This window comes from Nicotiana sylvestris, chromosome 9, assembly GCF_000393655.2.
Source record: "Nicotiana sylvestris chromosome 9, ASM39365v2, whole genome shotgun sequence".
In the NCBI taxonomy this organism is placed as follows: Eukaryota; Viridiplantae; Streptophyta; class Magnoliopsida; order Solanales; family Solanaceae; genus Nicotiana; species Nicotiana sylvestris.
In genome coordinates, this window is record NC_091065.1 from 144,043,589 (window position 1) to 144,060,529 (window position 16,941).

Consider the following 16,941-nt stretch of genomic DNA (forward strand, 5'->3'; position numbering starts at 1 on the left):
CATGTAAATCAATCTTGTCATCCCTTCTTTGTCTCAATTCCGGAATAGAGCTAGACCGAAAGGGATTCAAAGAAAAATAAACAATAGTTAGGATAATGAATTTAAACGAGAAGTATCCTTTTTGGGGAGAAGAAAGAAGGACTTATCCGAAGTGCATGCGGACTTCAATGAACATGACATGCCTTTTGGACTGGATGCCTGATCTGTGTAAACCGTCTGACTCTTAGAAATTCATCACAACTTTGCCTTGAAACCGAGAACCTTGTCAGGACTCTGTCGATGCCGATGGCTGTGAGGATCCTCTTTTCAATCAAGGACGCCCTTTGCGGGTTTTCACGAGCTGGCCTCTCTCATTTCTTTTCTCACCATCGTCTTATAGTGCTCTTTGCGAGTTTTCACTAACAAGACTCTCTCATTTCAATTTCTCTGCTTACTGTCGCCTCACGGTGCCCATGTGGGTTTTCACCAATAAGACTCTCTTATTTTATTTCTCTCATTTGATTGCATCGGATCCAAGTAGCTGTATCCTCCAATTTTGGACATCTTTACTGATTGATCGGAAGGACTTGAACAGGATTTGGGGTAAAAAGAGTTTGGACTGAATTACAACTTTGGAACCTTTCAGGCGAACCATCGCCGAACCATTATAACATCTACCCCAGTTTTACTTTTGGGGGAATTTGGATTTTTATTTTGGAGTGACTGAACCCTAAAGAGAGGCTGCCTACGTATCCTTTCGTAATCAAGTCGAACGTAGTTCAAGAAATTTGTTTTTTGATTTTTCTTTTGTTTTTTTGTTTTGTTTTGTTTTGTTTTCTCTTGCTTTTTCCTTTCCTTTTCCCTCTTTTTTTTTTTTTTTTCATTTTTCATTTCTTTTTCTTCTTTTTTTTCTTTTTTTTTAATTTCATTATTTTTTTTCAATAACACTTTCAGGTTCCAAATAGGGTAATCAAAGAAGAGTAACCGACTCAAATGGGTTTATAAAGGGTTATGTGTTTGGATAGTGAGAAAGAAAGCCTTCTTCATACCAACCGGAGAACGTTAATGCTATATAGAGGATCCAACATAGTACCTTTTGACTGCATTCGCATTGACAGTTGTTTCAAGGACATTTCCTTCGATGTGTCCCAAGAATAACACACTTTTTTGGCAATACTCTTGTTGCAATGTATGGACCTTTCCAATCTGGAACCAATTGTCCTTCAGCTGTTCCAAATCTTTGTTTTATTTCCTTAAACTTATCCTCATTGCGATCTAATTCTTGATTCATTACTTCGAGGTCTGACAGCTTTTCAGGATCTGGGCATAAAGTCCGCAAGCATGTCATGTTATTGAAATCTGCATTTAACAGAACTGAAAAGAAAAATAAGAAAAGTGACAAGACTAAGAAAAGAGATATTCCTGGACAATGAAATATTAATTTCATTTGATTTTTTTTTTATTTTTGATTTTTTCTTTTTTTTCAATTTTTGAAGATAGAAGGGTTTACATCAGAAAGTAAGACAATAAAGTAAAACATCCGGATCACACCCTAAGATAATCCGGACGCAGAAAGAATAACAAAACTGGCTACCGAGACTCCCGTTTATGGGGAACTTTCAGGCTTGGTGACCGTTTTTCGGCTTTTCTTCTGTTTCGGCAATGGCTGCAATGGCCTTCATTGCCGGATCAAATTCCTCAGCTTCAAAAATCATTCTGACATTGGCCCGATGTTGTGGGCAGGCAAAAGATTGATAATCACATCAGGAGCTTCTTCATCCTGAAAAACGATTCTTTCAGCTTCAATCAAATCTTCAACTGCCCTTTTGTGGGTCCAACAGTCCTCTGTACTGTGTCCCACTGTTCCAGAGTGGTATTCACATCTAGTATCAGCTCAGTGCGAGGGAGACTCGGGGTTCGGCCGGTTCGGGGCCACTGGCTGCAATAGATCTAGCCTGATTAGCTTTTGGAACAAGCTTGAATATGATTCACCAATAGGGGTAAACTAATTTTTTCTGAAAGGCTCTCTTGGGCGAGGATTGTATCGGGATCATTTGGTTGAGGATTATATAGAGCTTGGTAAGGATGGGCATTTCTGGGAGGTGGAGCTCGATTTTGTGGATAATGTTGTGGCCGCGTGTAAGGTTGCGCGTTCATCACCGCATAAGGAGGTGGTGCCACGGCATAATCATCATCTTGAAGGGGATAATAGTGTTGAGGGACCTCGGGAAGCATATATGATTGGCTGAATAACCTGCGGGTCCCCCTCGAGCTCGAAACCATCATTGCTCCTCTTTCTCTCCCCTTTCCATTTATCAAATCCTTTGAACCATTTTGAACATCTGGTGATGTGGCTTTAAAAGTAGCATGACTCAAGATTCGACCCATTTTTAGCCCATTTTCTACCATCTCCCCAATTTTGATAGCCTCAGCAAACAACTTTCCCATAGCGGACATCATGTTTTGGAAGTAGTCCGCCTCTTGGGCCTGTAGAAAGACCGTGACCATTTCAATTTCATCCATTGGAGGCTTTACCCTGGCAGCTTGCTCACGCCATTTGACAGCATATTCGCGGAAGCTTTCCGTGATTTTATTTTTCAAATTGGACAAAGAATTTCTGTCGGGAGCGATGTCCACATTATATTGGAACTGGCGGACAAAATCTTGAGCCATATCGTCCCACACATGCCAATGAGCAACTCCTCTTTTCCACCAGCACCCTTAACTGGTTAAAGTATCATTTCAGATGAGCGACCGGGTCTCCGTGCCCGTTGTACTTTTTAAATTTTGGCATCTTGAAGCCAACTGGCAAGTGGACATGGGGAAACATACAGAGGTCATAGTATGAGACACTCTTTTGGCCACTCAGACCTTGCATGTTTTTTAGGTTTTGTTCTAGGCTCTTCATCTTCCGAGCCATTTCCTCTTGCTTGGGATTTTTAACAACCTTTTCTTTCTCCCTCGAGAGATCATATTGCGGAGGTTGAGTGAAAGAGTACGGGATCACATATGTTATTTCTGATTGAAGTTGTGGACCCTGAAAGGTGAACATTGGAGGCTCAACATACAGTCGTGGTAAAGTTGGTTGTGCTCTGGTGCGGATTGGTGCTGTAGAGAACAATATTGGAGGTGCCCAGGAAACTGGCGCCTGGGGGCGAACCACAGAAGGCATGCTAGGATCATTGAATGGCATTGGAGGGTGCCCGCATGGGATGAGCAGGTTGGGCACAGGGGCATTGGTAACCTCACCTGACCTGGGGATCAATTCAGGGAACCCAGGGATTGCACTTGGCGGTTCCCTATTATTAGACTAGGCGTCCCACATTTCTAATATGCGGAAACGCAACATCTTATTCTCTTCAGCAGCGTCTGATTCTAGCTGCAGAATAGCCGATGTCGGGCTATCCTCAGGACCGATGATTGGTAGATTGCTTGTAGAGACCATTTGTGCCTTTGGATCTTGTGAAGGAGGGGAGGCTAGACTACCAACAAAACCAACCACCAAAACCTGGCTAGTTTGCACACCCAACATCCTTGTTACTTTTGAGACTCTTAACAGATAGGAAATCGCATGTTTGGATGCAATGCACCTAAATAGTTAAACGTTTCTACCATGTATTTGAACGGTCGCATGTTTCAATCAGGCTTTAACTAACTCTTTTAACTTTGTACCTCTTTTCTTTTATTTTTGTCTCTCTTTAATCACTCTTGATTTTTTTTCATTTTGTTTTTGTCGCTCTATTATTTTTATTTTTTTGTGTTTTAGTCACTCTTTTATTTTTGTCACACTCTTTTTTTCACTCTTTTTTTTTCACTCAATTTTTCTTTCTCTTTTTTTTCAGTTTATTTTTCACTCAATTAATTTTATGGCTATGATCGAATCTGATGAGGATTGCCTACGTATCATGATGCTGCATGAATAAGATCTTGCGTAGTTCGGGAAGATCGAAAATGGAGTAAACAAACTAACTTTTCTTTTGGTTGGAATTTTTGAAAGAAATGCTTTAAAAGAAGAAAGAAAATATTTTTTTTTGATTTTTGTTTTGTTTTTGAAAGAAAGACTTCTAAAAAATTCATTTGTTTTTGATTTGAACTTTGGAAATTTTAAAAGTAAAAAGAAATATTTTTGTTTGAATTTTTATTTGTTTTCTCTTTTTCTAAAGAAGAAAGAAAATATTTTTGGATTTTGGATGTTGCTCTTAATTTTCGAAAGAGGGACTTTTAAGAAAATATTTTGGACTTTTGAGTTTTTATTTATTTACAAAAGCACTTCTAAAGAAAAGCAAAAATATTTTTGGACTTCAACTTTTTCAAATTTTTTTTTGAAGGAAAATATTTATTTTTTTTTGAGAAAAATAGTTCAAAATAAAAGAAACCCGTATTTGGGATATTGATTTTTTATTTTATTTATGCTTTCATATGAAAGACTTCAGAAAGAAGGAAACTATTTTTTTTAGATTAAAATAAATTTTTTTTTTTTTGAATTTTCTAAGGAAAGATTTCTAAAGAAGGAACTAAAGGAAAATATTTCTGGATTTTTGAAAATTGGGGTTGGAGCCGATGAGGTTTGCCTACGTATCTCACATCCGGTGAGAATCAGACCCGCGTAGTTCGGTCAATTTTGACGGAATACGGGAAACATGTCACTTGAAAATTCTGGCTCATTTTGAAATGACTTTACTTTTTCTTTTTCTTTCTTCAGAATTTCGGCAGAGTTTCAGAATTTTCTAAATATCTACCTCTCACTTTCTTTTCTTTTCTTTTTTGATTTTCTTTCCCTATTCTTGAAGCCGGTCAACTTGCAAGACGAACCAAACATATGCGCATGTAGCACGTAAGATGCATCAGGATGGTCTTTTTATTTCGGGTGCATCTGTCCTAGACGGACCCAACCCCTGTGTTGAGTCCCCAATGTCAAATGCACGCGATGTAAATAAAAGCTACTAGTGATCCGGCATGAGGTTATGTTATTCTAAGTTTAAACTTGGGGTTGTGTTCTAGACCTGGCTTACCCGAGCGGACAAACTCGAGTCGAGGAGGGGGCAACGTACCGGGAGCACGAAAGTATGTCTGGCCTTATTGCTTGCCCAGCCCCGTTCTATTTGGTATAACTCTAACAGAAAGGTGGGTCACGCGAACGGGAGCACCATTTTTTTAAAAGACTCAGAAGGGAGGCGTAAGAAGACATTTAAATGCAGTTCAAGTAATATCAAAGCGATAAATGGCAATTAGCACATTAAGTCCACAAAATACAGTAATATCAACAATTAAGCCAAATAAAAAACACATTAACAAGCTCGAATTCATGAACCCTGAACCAGAGATTCTGGGTTCTTGTCCCCAGCGGAGTCGCCAGAGCTATCACACCTCCTTTTTTACCACCCGAGGGGGTATAGGGGGAGATTTTTCAATTAAAGTGACATTATTAGAAATGAGATTATTTAATTTATCAAAGTCGCCACTTGGAATAATTTATTTGGTGTCCCAAGTCACCAGTTTATTTTAAAATGCCAAACTGAAATTTTTTTGACTTTATTAAAAAGTTTGCGAACCAGAAATTCTAGATAAACAATTCTGATAACCTGGGAAAAAGTGGTAGGCATTTCCGAGTTCCGTGGTTCTAGCACGGTTGCTTAGTGATTATTACTTGGCTTAAATGTTTAATCTACTCATTTTTGGGACATATGTGCACTTACCTTTTCCCGCTTTAAATCACTTGATTTATTCGTAACTAAAGAATTGAGTTAGGCATACGTATACTCATTTCCTTTGACGCGTCAAAAATCATGTCACGCGAACGTGTCCACAATTAATGACGCTTTGTCAATTATTTAAGAAAATTTAGTCGAAGTTGCGCGAATGCATTCCTCGAGTTACTTTTTAGAATTGAATTCATAATTATGTTACGCGAACGTATACATAATCACAGTAATAGTCTAAGTCACGCCTAAAGCAAGCTACGAGTGTTCATTATTAGAAACCGTAATCATTTCACGCGAACGTGTACATAATCACGATAATAAATTCAAAACGCGCCTAAAGGTTCGCCTACCCAGGTGTGGTCGGCCTAATATGCTCCTAGCGGATAATATAACAAAATAAAAGGAAACTAAATAAAAGGGGAAATTCTAAATCATGCTCATATTCACTTGAATTTTCATTTTTATGTATTTGACCAAGCTCGATTCCTAGGACATGTAAACAATTTAATCACTAATAAGCTCGGCCTTTTCCCACTCGCACGACCCGCATTCATCTTTCAAATAATTTCTTCCGACAGAGTCAAGCAATGGAGCATACAAATAGAAGAACATTCAGTAGATAAGAACTAAGGAAGGCCTGAAATATAATAAAGAAAAAGTGAGTCAAAGCTATTGAGAGGAGCCATTAAAATATTTCTAACCAACCCAATTTTCCTTATCTTTTTGATATGTGAGATCCTAAAGCCCATAAATTTAACCTTAGAACCAACGTCATACAAACCTTTCTTCACTTTTATACTTACAAATTAACCAACCGAGGCCATACAATAATACATTACCCAATTAGCATTTAAATACGGTCAAATAAAGCAAAGCAACACTTGGGCATTAGCATTCAAAATTGAAGGCAAAAGTACAGATTCCCTACATGACCATTTCATTAGCTTTTGAATATTTTAACAAGAAAGAGCACATGTTTAATCAAATTCGACCACCAAATTATTACTTTGGCGCATGGGGTTCAAAGGATCAGTAGGAATTCTTTGGTAAGGCACAACGAAAACAACTCTTTAAACAACCAATGTGACAAGTTTAGAATATGAACGACATGCTAGACAACATGACTAACAATGCTATATTATGCTTTTAAAATTTGATCTAATAACCATTGAGACAAGCAAGGTCCTTAAACAATCAGAAAAGTTATCTTTCACTTGACGATCTAAGCAAATCGAAAGATCTTCACTACTTGTTACCCATTCAAATCAGTTGACGGGCTGCAAACCAACATGCCGGAAATCTCATTTCTGAAAAAAACATGAAGTACCAAACTTTGTTCCGTCCTTAAGATCGACTCGGAATCATATTTACCTCAAATGACGATTTTCATCTATGTAACTTCATAATAACTTTTCAACCCACACGAAGCGTAATCTTAACATTAAAGAGTGAAGACATGGAGAGAACTCAAACAACAGAACCAAGTTAGATAAGGAATTTACCACAAACAGAAGAACCACGTTAGATAAGGAGCCTACCACGACTAACTTGAATTAACCTTTCGAGCACTGTCAGCATTTACAATATTTCCAAACAGAAAACTCATTCAACATTATTCATAAGGGAATCAGCATGACGACAAATCTAAAGCAGGGAATCAAACATATTTTAATTCATTCAAACTCTAACTAAGACACTAGCCGAAAGGAAACTCATTGGGTAACAATAACCATCAGCCAAAATCAGAAAGAGAAATCGATTAAACCCCAAACTACATCTGATTAGCCTATCTTAAAATGGCTCCTCTTTATGGCTTTGATTCATAATATATATAAGAGTAGAAGGAAGAAGTGAACCTGAATGCACCTTTAATTAATTATGCTCGGAATCAAATACGACTAAATCCGGCAGCGAAAATCCACGACAAACACCAGCCAAGCAACAGGAACTATCAATCACGAACAGACCTCGATCGGCGCCGCAGAACTCGAACTCCAAACGCGGCTTCAATTAGACTTCATCCACGGAACATAAATAAGGAACAAGGGGGTCTGTATGATTGGAGGTGGCGGAATTGTATAGAAAATCTTTTGGGACAACAATTTCCACTGTTGAAGTCGCTAGGGACATCGATTTAGCGTATTAGAGTCATGGACTAACGAGAAAAATGGTATCGATTTGATTGGGAAAATGGGTTTATTAGCTTGTTTGATAAGATGGGTTATGGAAATGAGAGGCAAAGTCGTGGGGATTTTGCAGGGGTCCTCCTAGGGAGTGATCGATTTTGGGGAATTTGGGGGGTGTCCTTTGGTGTTAATGGCGGAGTCCAAAAGTCTAGGTCTCTAAGGTCTATTTCTATTTTAATTTAGAAGTTAAAAGGATTATTTTATAGGTGTAGGAATTAGGTTAAGTCAAACGGGGAATGAGTATGAGCTCAATATTTTGGGCTTGGGTAATTTGGGATTTGTTGGCTTCAAGTTAAGCTGGCCCAGACGAAATTGAAAGGCCAAATCTACTTCTTTTCTTTGTTTTTCTTTTGATTTCAAAAATCCAATTGAATTAATTGAATAAGCTAAATAAAATCCTAAATTAGGCTCTAGCGTAAATTAATTTGTAAAGTTAATCTTACTTATTTTTACTAATTTAACACCAATTAATTTAAAACTAAAAACTAAAATGTGGACATGACTATTGTAGCAATTTTTTTGTGATTTTTGTTTAATGAATGCGATTAAGTTATGAAATTAAATTCCTAAATGCAAATTGGACCTAAAATGACATGAAATTAAAACGTGACGGTTTTTATCATTTTTCTATGATTTTAAAATATTAAAAATGCATGAAATGCAACTAAATAAAGAAAAATTTCTAAAATCCATTAAAAATTATTTTGGGTTTATTTTTAGGAGTTATTTTTATGTAGGGCAAAAATTAGGTGCTCACGGTCCCATATGAAAATATTAGGAAAAACAAGTTATAGGTGTCTGAAAATATAGTTGTCGCGCATCCGTTAGAGAAATACCCTTATAAACGGTGCTTTTGAAGACCCTTTCGCAATCAATAACAATAATTTATTTTATTATTAATCACTGTATAACAATTCATTGAGCTGTTCTCAGCTTCGATCTCTATTTCGGTTCGACTTATCGACCAACAAGTTAGATCCGGGTGATCACAAATAACCTTTGACAAACAATGACTACTTGAGCTTTCTCTACTCACATGTTAACTATGGGACCAGGTCAAAAAGAAAAGAATTTCCACACTTAAGTATTGAATTTTGTTTTTTCTCTGAATTTCATCCTCCTAAATACAGGCATATCAACCAGCACTTTGAATTTTTTTCTATCTTTAGTTTTTAAATTTTGGCAAAGCACTTGGTCAAGTCTCGTAGAGATAGTTCAATGTACCTGTATTTGATATTTTGCCCATTACGCGGGCAATCTTGTAGTTTTTCATATTTATTCAATAACTATAGCTGTATATAATAAAAGAAAAAGCTATAGAGTGGCCTCTATGGCATATCAAGCCCAATCTCGATAACGGGGGCCCCGATATCAAGGCCTCTATGGCATGTCAAGCCCAATCTCGAGGGGCTCGAAGTAAAAACTAAAGTTCGACCCCGAAATGCATACCTCGAGAAAGCATGTCGAAGGTTCATCACGGCCTACCTCGAGGCAATATAAAATCGATAACCGTCATAAAAAGGCGGGAAAACTCTCAAGGACATGTGGTTAGAGCTGATAAGGTCTGCAAAGATAGTACAAGCCCGTACAAGTCTGTTACACAGCTGTACCAATAGCATTTCTCTGTCATGATTAGACTTGTAATGTGTTGGCATTCACTCCTCCTATGTAAAGGGGACCCAAACATTCTTGTAGGGGAACAACATTTTTACCACAATAGACCATTTTCTGCTTTTCTCAAGCACAATACTCTCTTTCAGCTTTATTATTTTTCATTCATTATTCTTCATTTATTGTTTTTCATTTATTGCTATTATCGGACCCAAGGTCCTTGATTCCATTGAGTTCGAGACCCCAGTCCTTCTTCAACGTTGGTTTGCATATCATATTCTCTTTACTTACACTTAGCATCTATTCCCTAACAACTAGTATCGAAATAAATCACATATTTTTAGAACCACAAAATCAAATACAATTGTTAAAATCATTTTCAAGGTAAAAAGTTTGGCGCCCACCGTGAGGCTAAAAATAATAGTGATTGTTTTGGGGCTAGTTTTCTGATAACATACGTTATTCTTCACACTTTTTCTTGTCAAAGAATATTTGATTTCAGGCCAAAATATGTCTAGCACACAAAATGCACCTGCTCATGACAGTGAAGGACTTGGAGAAAACAACGGCATAGGGCTCGGTGTACCACCTGTAAACCCTGAGGGAGTGCCAAACGTGGAGCCAGTTGATATCAGCTCCCACAATGCTCTAAACACGGAAGCAGGCGCAGACCCCGTAAGGAATGACCGTAGGGAAGCCCAGGCTGGAGGCCAAAAAGCACGAGGAATGGAAGAATGAGGGGTCAGCCTCCAAGTGATATTCGAGATGCTGCAAGCTCAGCAAGTCTCCATCGCTCAACTTCAAAGTCAGAACAGAACCCCTAACACCTCCGAACCAGTAAACATGCAGCACCAGCCAGTGCTAGAAAGACTCGATGAAAGCGACTCGGGGACTGACCCCACAATCATGAAAACGCTCGAGGAATTGACTAAAAGAATTGAGTCAGGAGAAAAGAAGATAGAGGCTAACGATTAAAAGGTAGAGACTTATAACTCGAGAGTCGATCAGATCCCGGGCGCACCCCCGATTCTAAAGGGTGTAGATTCAAAGAATTAGTGCAGAAATCATTCCCATCAAGTATGGCTCCGAAGCCCATCCCGAAGAAATTCAGAATGCCCGATATCCCGAAGTATAACGGGACCACGAACCCCAATGAACACATTACCGCTTATACTTGTGCTATAAAAGGGAATGACTTAAAGGATGACGAGATTGAATCCATCTTGCTGAAGAAATTTGGAGAAACACTGTCGAAGGGGGCCATGATGTGGTATCACAACCTACCCCCGAAATCGATGGATTTGTTTGCCATGTTGGCAGATTCTTTTGTGAAGGCACATGCCGGTGCCATCAATGTTGCTACAAGGAAGTCCGACGTCTTCAAGATCAAACAAAGGGAGAACGAGATGCTGGTGGAATTTGTATCTCGCTTCCAGATGGAGCGAATGGAATTACCACCAGTCTCCGATGACTGGGCAGTGCAGGCCTTCACTTAGGGCTTGAACGAACGAAGCTCGGTAGCTTCGAAGCAGCTAAAGCAAAATTTGATCAAATATCCCGCCGTGACTTGGGCGGATGTGCACAACAGATATCAATCGAAGATCAGGGTCGAAGACGACCAATTGGGAGCCCCCTCTAGCTCAGTATATCCAAGCAGACTCCTAGCAAAGGAACCAAGGTCTACAAAAAGGGAGTCAAGATCAGGTAAAGAAAGCTATCAGCCATACTTCAAAGATCAAAGAGACACTTCAAGGGGAATATACCTCGAAATGATCGAAGAGTAGATCGAGGCCAAAATTCTCGGGGAATTATGAGCAAGACCGGGTTTGACGGGCATTCGAGGCCAATGGAGGCACCCCGTTTGTCAGAATACAACTTCAACATCGATATCTCAGACAACGTATTGGCCATGGGTAGAATTAAGGATACCAGATGGCCAAAGCCCGCACAGTCAGATCCTTCCCAAAGATACCCTAATTTGATATGTGAATACCATGGCATTCACGGTCATAGGATCGAGGATTGTAGGCAGCTTCGAGAGGAGGTGGCCCGGCTGATCAACGAAGGGTACCTTCGAGAATTCCTCAGTCGAGCCAAGAACCACTTTCAAGAAAGAGAGGCGAATGGAAAGAATGGACTAGAAAAACCTCAGCACATCATTCACATGATCGCTGGAGGAACCGACGTCCCACAGGGACCCATGTTCAAACGGGCCAAAGTGTCCATCGCAACGGAAAGGCAAACTCGGAGCTATATACCCGAGGACGTCCTTACATTTAGAGAAGAAGACAACGATGCCTTGTCCCAACCACATAATGATGTACCAGTAATTTCTTTTCTTTTGAATAACGTTCAAATTAAACATGTGCTCGTGGATCCAGTTAGCTCGGCCAACATAATCAGGTCGAAGGTGGTGGAGCAGCTTGGACTGCTCGATCAGATCATGCCCACCTCACGAGTCATCAATGGATTGAACATTGCAAGCGAGACAACGAAGGGAGAAATTATCCTCCCAGTCAGTGTGTCCGGTACAGTTCAGGACACCAAGTTTCATGTCATCAAAGGTGACATGAGGTACAATGCCTTGCTTGGAAGGCCGTGGATACACAACGTGAGGGCGGTATTGTCAACTCTTCATCAGATGATGAAGTTCCCAACAAAAAATGGTATAAAAACGGTGTACGGAGAACAACATGCATCAAAGGAGATGTTCGCAATAAACGACATAGAACCAACATCGACTCTCCCCGTCCAGGATAAGTTAGGAAACAAGCTGACCCCGAGGAACAGGTGGTCTGTGAGCATTCGAACGAAGATAACGAAGAAGACTTCCTTACTCCTCGGACCTTCAATGCCCCCGAGGAGTTAGATGCAACAAAATCAACGGTCGAAGAACTCGAACAGGCCATCTTGATCGAGCATCTTCCAGATCGAAAGGTATACTTGGGAACGGGATTAACCCCCGAACACAAGAAAAAACTCATCCAATTTCTTATTAACAACATTGATTGCTTTGATTGGTCCCATTTAGACATGACAGGGATCTCGCCGGAAATAACCACCAATCGACTAAGTGTCGATCCCAGGTTCAAACTAGTGAAGCAAAAAAGGAGGCCTCAGTTCGACGTAAAACATGCGTTCATCAAAGACGAGGTAACAAAACTCCTCAAAATAGGATCAATTAGAGAGGTAAAATACCTCGAATGGTATAAAGACTTGAATAAAGCATGCCCCAAAGATTCATTCCCATTGCCCAACATGGATCGCTTGATCGATGCCACGGCCGACCACGAGATCCTTACTTTCTCCGATGCCTACTCCGGGTATAATCAAATTCAAATGAACCCAGATGATAGGGAAAAAACTTCGTTCATCACAAAATATGGTACATACTATTATAATGTAATTCCCTTCGGGCTAAAAAACGTAGGAGCTACGTACCAGTGCCTAGTTAATAAGATGTTCGAACATCAAATAGGCCAATCTATGGAAGTTTACATTGATGACATGCTAGTTAAGTCCCGATGCACAAAGGACCATTTGACTCATTTATAGGAAACATTCGATATCCTTAGAAGTTACAACATGAAACTCAACCCCGAGAAATATGCTTTCGGCGTAAGATCGGGCAAATTTTTAGGCTTCATGGTATCGAATAGAGGGATCAAGATCAACCCCACAAAATCAAGGTCATTGCAGAAATCATAGTGGTGAACAATGTAAAGGTCGTACAACGGCTGACCGGCCGGATAGCGGCCTTAGGTCGATTTATCTTGAGATCTTCAGATCGGAGTCATCATTTCTTCTCCTTGCTCAAGAAGAAAAATAGCTTTGAGTGGACTCCGGAATGCCAACATGCTTTAGAGGAATTAAAGCGGTATCTTTCGAGCCAGCCTTTGCTCCACACCCTGAAGGAAGATTAAACGTTGTACTTGTATCTGGTCATATCCGAAGTAGCGGTAAGTGGTGTGTTGGTTTGGGAAGAACAAGGTATGCAATTCCCTATCTATTACGTAAGTCAGACTCTAGGAGATGCTGAAACCAGGTATCCACACTTAGAAAGATTAGCTCTTGCATTAGTAAGTGCATCTCGGAAATTAAAATCTTATTTTCAATGCCATCGTATATGTGTTTTAACAACGTACCCTCTTCAAAATATCTTGCACAAACTTGAATTATCGGGCAGATTGGCCAAATAGGCCATCGAGCTCAGAGGGTATGATATCGAGTACCAACCCCGGAAGGCTATCAAGTCCCAAATTATGGCGAACTTCATGGCTGACTTTACACCTGCCCTCGTATGCGAGGTAGAGAAAGAACTCTTGCTAAAAACGGGCATATCATCGGGGGTATGGACCCTGTTCACCGATGGTGCCTCGAATGTGAAAGGGTCCGTGCTCGGCATCATTTTGAAACTACCTACGGGTGGCATGATTAGGAAATCTATAAAAACTTCAAAATTTACTAACAATGAGGCCGAGTATGAGGCTATGATTGTAGGTCTCGAGCTGGCCAAGAGCCTAGGAGCAGAAGTCGTCGAAGCAAAATGCGACTCGCTTCTGGTAGTCAACCAAGTAAATGGGAGCTTCGAGGTTCGAGAGGACAGGATGCAAAGATACTTAGACAAACTTCAGGTCATATTGCATCGCTTCAAAGAATGGACTCTGGTCCACATTTCTCAAAATCAGAGTAGTGAGGTCGATGCACTCGCGAACCTGGGGTCATCTATCGTAGAAGATGACATACTCCTGGGGGCTGTCGTATAGTAATCCAAGTCGGTGATTGAAGAAGGCCACACCGAGATCAAATCAACAAGTCTAACATGGAACTGGAGGAATAAATACATCGACTATTTGAGAAACGGGAAGCTGCCCACAGAACCAAAAGAATCGAGGGCTCTTCGAGCCAAAGCAGCTCAATTTTCACTCGACGAGAATGGAACGCTATTTAAAAGGACCTTTGACGGACCTTTAGCAGTATGCTTGGGACCGGGGGACACCGATTATGTACTTCAAGAAATCTACGAGGGCACTTGTGGAAATCATTCAGGCGTCGATTCTTTAGTCCGAAAGGTCATCAGAGTAGGCTACTATTGGGACAGCATGGAGAAGGACACCAAGGAATTTGTTCGAAGTTGTGACAAATGCCAAAGGTTTGCGCCAATGATTCACCAACCTGGTAAACAGCTACATTCCGTCTTATCACCATGGCCGTTCATGAAATAGGGGATAGACATCGGTGGCTCCCTACCAACGGTGCCAGGTAAAGCTAGATTTATTTTGTTATGACTGACTATTTCTCGAAGAAGATAAGAGAAAAATAAGTCATTGACTTCATCTGGGACCACATCATATGCTGATTCGAGATCCCCTCCGAGATTACATGTAATAATGGGAAGCAGTTCATAGGCAGCAAGGTGACGAAATCCCTCGAAGACCATAAAATTAAGAGGATCCTATCAACGCCCTATCACCTATGTGCAAATGGACAGGCCGAGTCCACGAACAAGACCATCATCCAAAACTTGAAAATGAGGTTAGAAAATGCAAAGGGAAAATGGAGAGAGGTATTGCCCGAAGTACTAGAAGTCAAGCATAGGAGAGACACCGTTCTCTTTGGTATGCGGGTCTGAGGCTTTGATACCGGTCGAGGTCGGAGAGCCAAGTGCCAGATTTCGACATGCCACTGAGGACTCGAATAGCGTGGCTATGACTACAGCCCTCGAGCTACTAGATGAAAAGCGAGGGGCTGCACTAGTCTGAATAGTCGCCCAAAAACAGAGGATCGAGAGGTATTATAACAGGAGAACAAACCTCCAATACTTCGGAGTCGGGGACTTAGTCCTAAGGAAAGTCACCCTCAACACTCGAAACCCAAACAAATGGAAGCTAGGCCCAAGCTGGGAAGGACCGTACCACATCCTCGGAGTAGTAGGCAAAAGGTCCTATAAACTTGGCACCATGGAAGGCGAGCAACTTCCAAGCAATTGGAACATATCGATGCTCAAACGCTATTATTGCTAAGGTATAATATGTCTCATACTAATTTCTTACAGGTGTTCTATGGGAGATGCCGAAGCACCCTTCGACTCGAAGACCTTGGGTTTTAAAGCATGTGTTGCACTCTTTTTCCCTTCGATTGGGTTTTATCCAAAATGGGTTTTACCGGCGAGGTTTATAACGAGGCAACATCCATATGCTACCTAAGGAGAACTCATCAAGTATTCAAGGCTTATCTTTGATCAACCTTAAATACTGGGGGGCATCACCCCGGAAGGTCACCTCTTCAAAGAAATCAAACTATGCCTAGGAGGACCTCGATAGGAGAATGTTGTATTGGGCCAAACGGTCAAATGAACCGTGTCCATGTAGAATAATCGAGCCTCAAAAGGCAAAAAACATGTAGGCATATATCAAGTAATTGAGGAAGCCTCTTTTCTTATCAAAACACTTTGTGCCTCGAAGAAGTTCACTACTTTCTCATAAGACGGCTCAAGGACCAAAAAGTTTCGAACACTCGGGGACTGTCATTGACAGTCAGCTCATCGAGCCAACGAAAACTCAAATTCGTAAGACCTCGATCAAGCAACTTCGAGCTCGTAAGCCCTCAGTGAGGCAACATCGAATCTATAAGACCTCAACAAGGCATGCCCAAACTTATAAGACCTCAATGAGGCTATACCGAGCTTACAATACCTCAACGAGGCGTACTCAAATTTATAAGACCTTAAAAAGGCATAACCCTGATATGAAGGCCAAGGCTATATATTCGAACTTGTAAGACCCCTAAAAAGGCATACCCTCGATATAGACGCCAAGGTCACCGCACACGGGGGCTAAAGGCTACGGCCATACATAAAGACTACGATCGAACTAAAAGGCTACGGCCAAATTAACGCGGCGCGGAGACATCTGACCGCCACCATAAAACTAAAGGCCTTCAAATACTTCGAAAAGAACCGGTTAATCAGGCTACCCTCGACATAAGCAAAGGAACTTCGATAATATCAGCTCCGAACAATAAAAAGGCTTCAAAAACAATCAACCTTTGATGAAAAGGTCTCGAAAACTCGGCCTTCGAGCGAACCTCCTGAGGTACTCAGCTATCGTCACATATCGACTCATAATTGAGGTTCTCGTTTGAGCCGTCGAAGGGTCGGACGAACATTAAACATGCCAAGGAATAATCAAAACTTCAAAAGTCTTTAGCCAAAATGAAGAAAAACTATATCCATATTAGAGGTCACATCGACCCAATCTAAAAAGAGCCTAAGGGCCAATGCGTAAGAGCCTAAGGGCCAACCTAAAGAGCCTAAGGATCAATGCGTAAGAGCCTAAGGGCCAATGTGTTAAAAACTTGAGGGTGGATAGCCCCGAGTTAAAATTTGACTCAAGGATCGAACCCCAAACAGTCAACTATTATCGATAATTCATCGAGCATGAAAACCTAATGGGTTTATATTA

General features: G+C 40.6%; 1 long non-coding RNA gene across 2 annotated transcripts; it reads right to left on the reverse strand.

Annotated features, from left to right (window-relative positions):
* Positions 1-6,095: 6,095 nt before the first annotated feature.
* Positions 6,096-8,052, reverse strand: LOC104231548 (uncharacterized). Of its 2 annotated transcripts, none has more exons than XR_712103.2 (2): positions 7,548-8,052; positions 6,096-6,318 (listed from the first exon to the last, which is right to left on the reverse strand). It is a non-coding gene; the product is annotated as an uncharacterized lncRNA (long non-coding RNA). The 2 variants fall into 2 exon arrangements; XR_011402098.1 differs by having other exon boundaries at positions 7,538-8,052.
* Between the last annotated feature and the right edge of the window lie 8,889 nt (positions 8,053-16,941).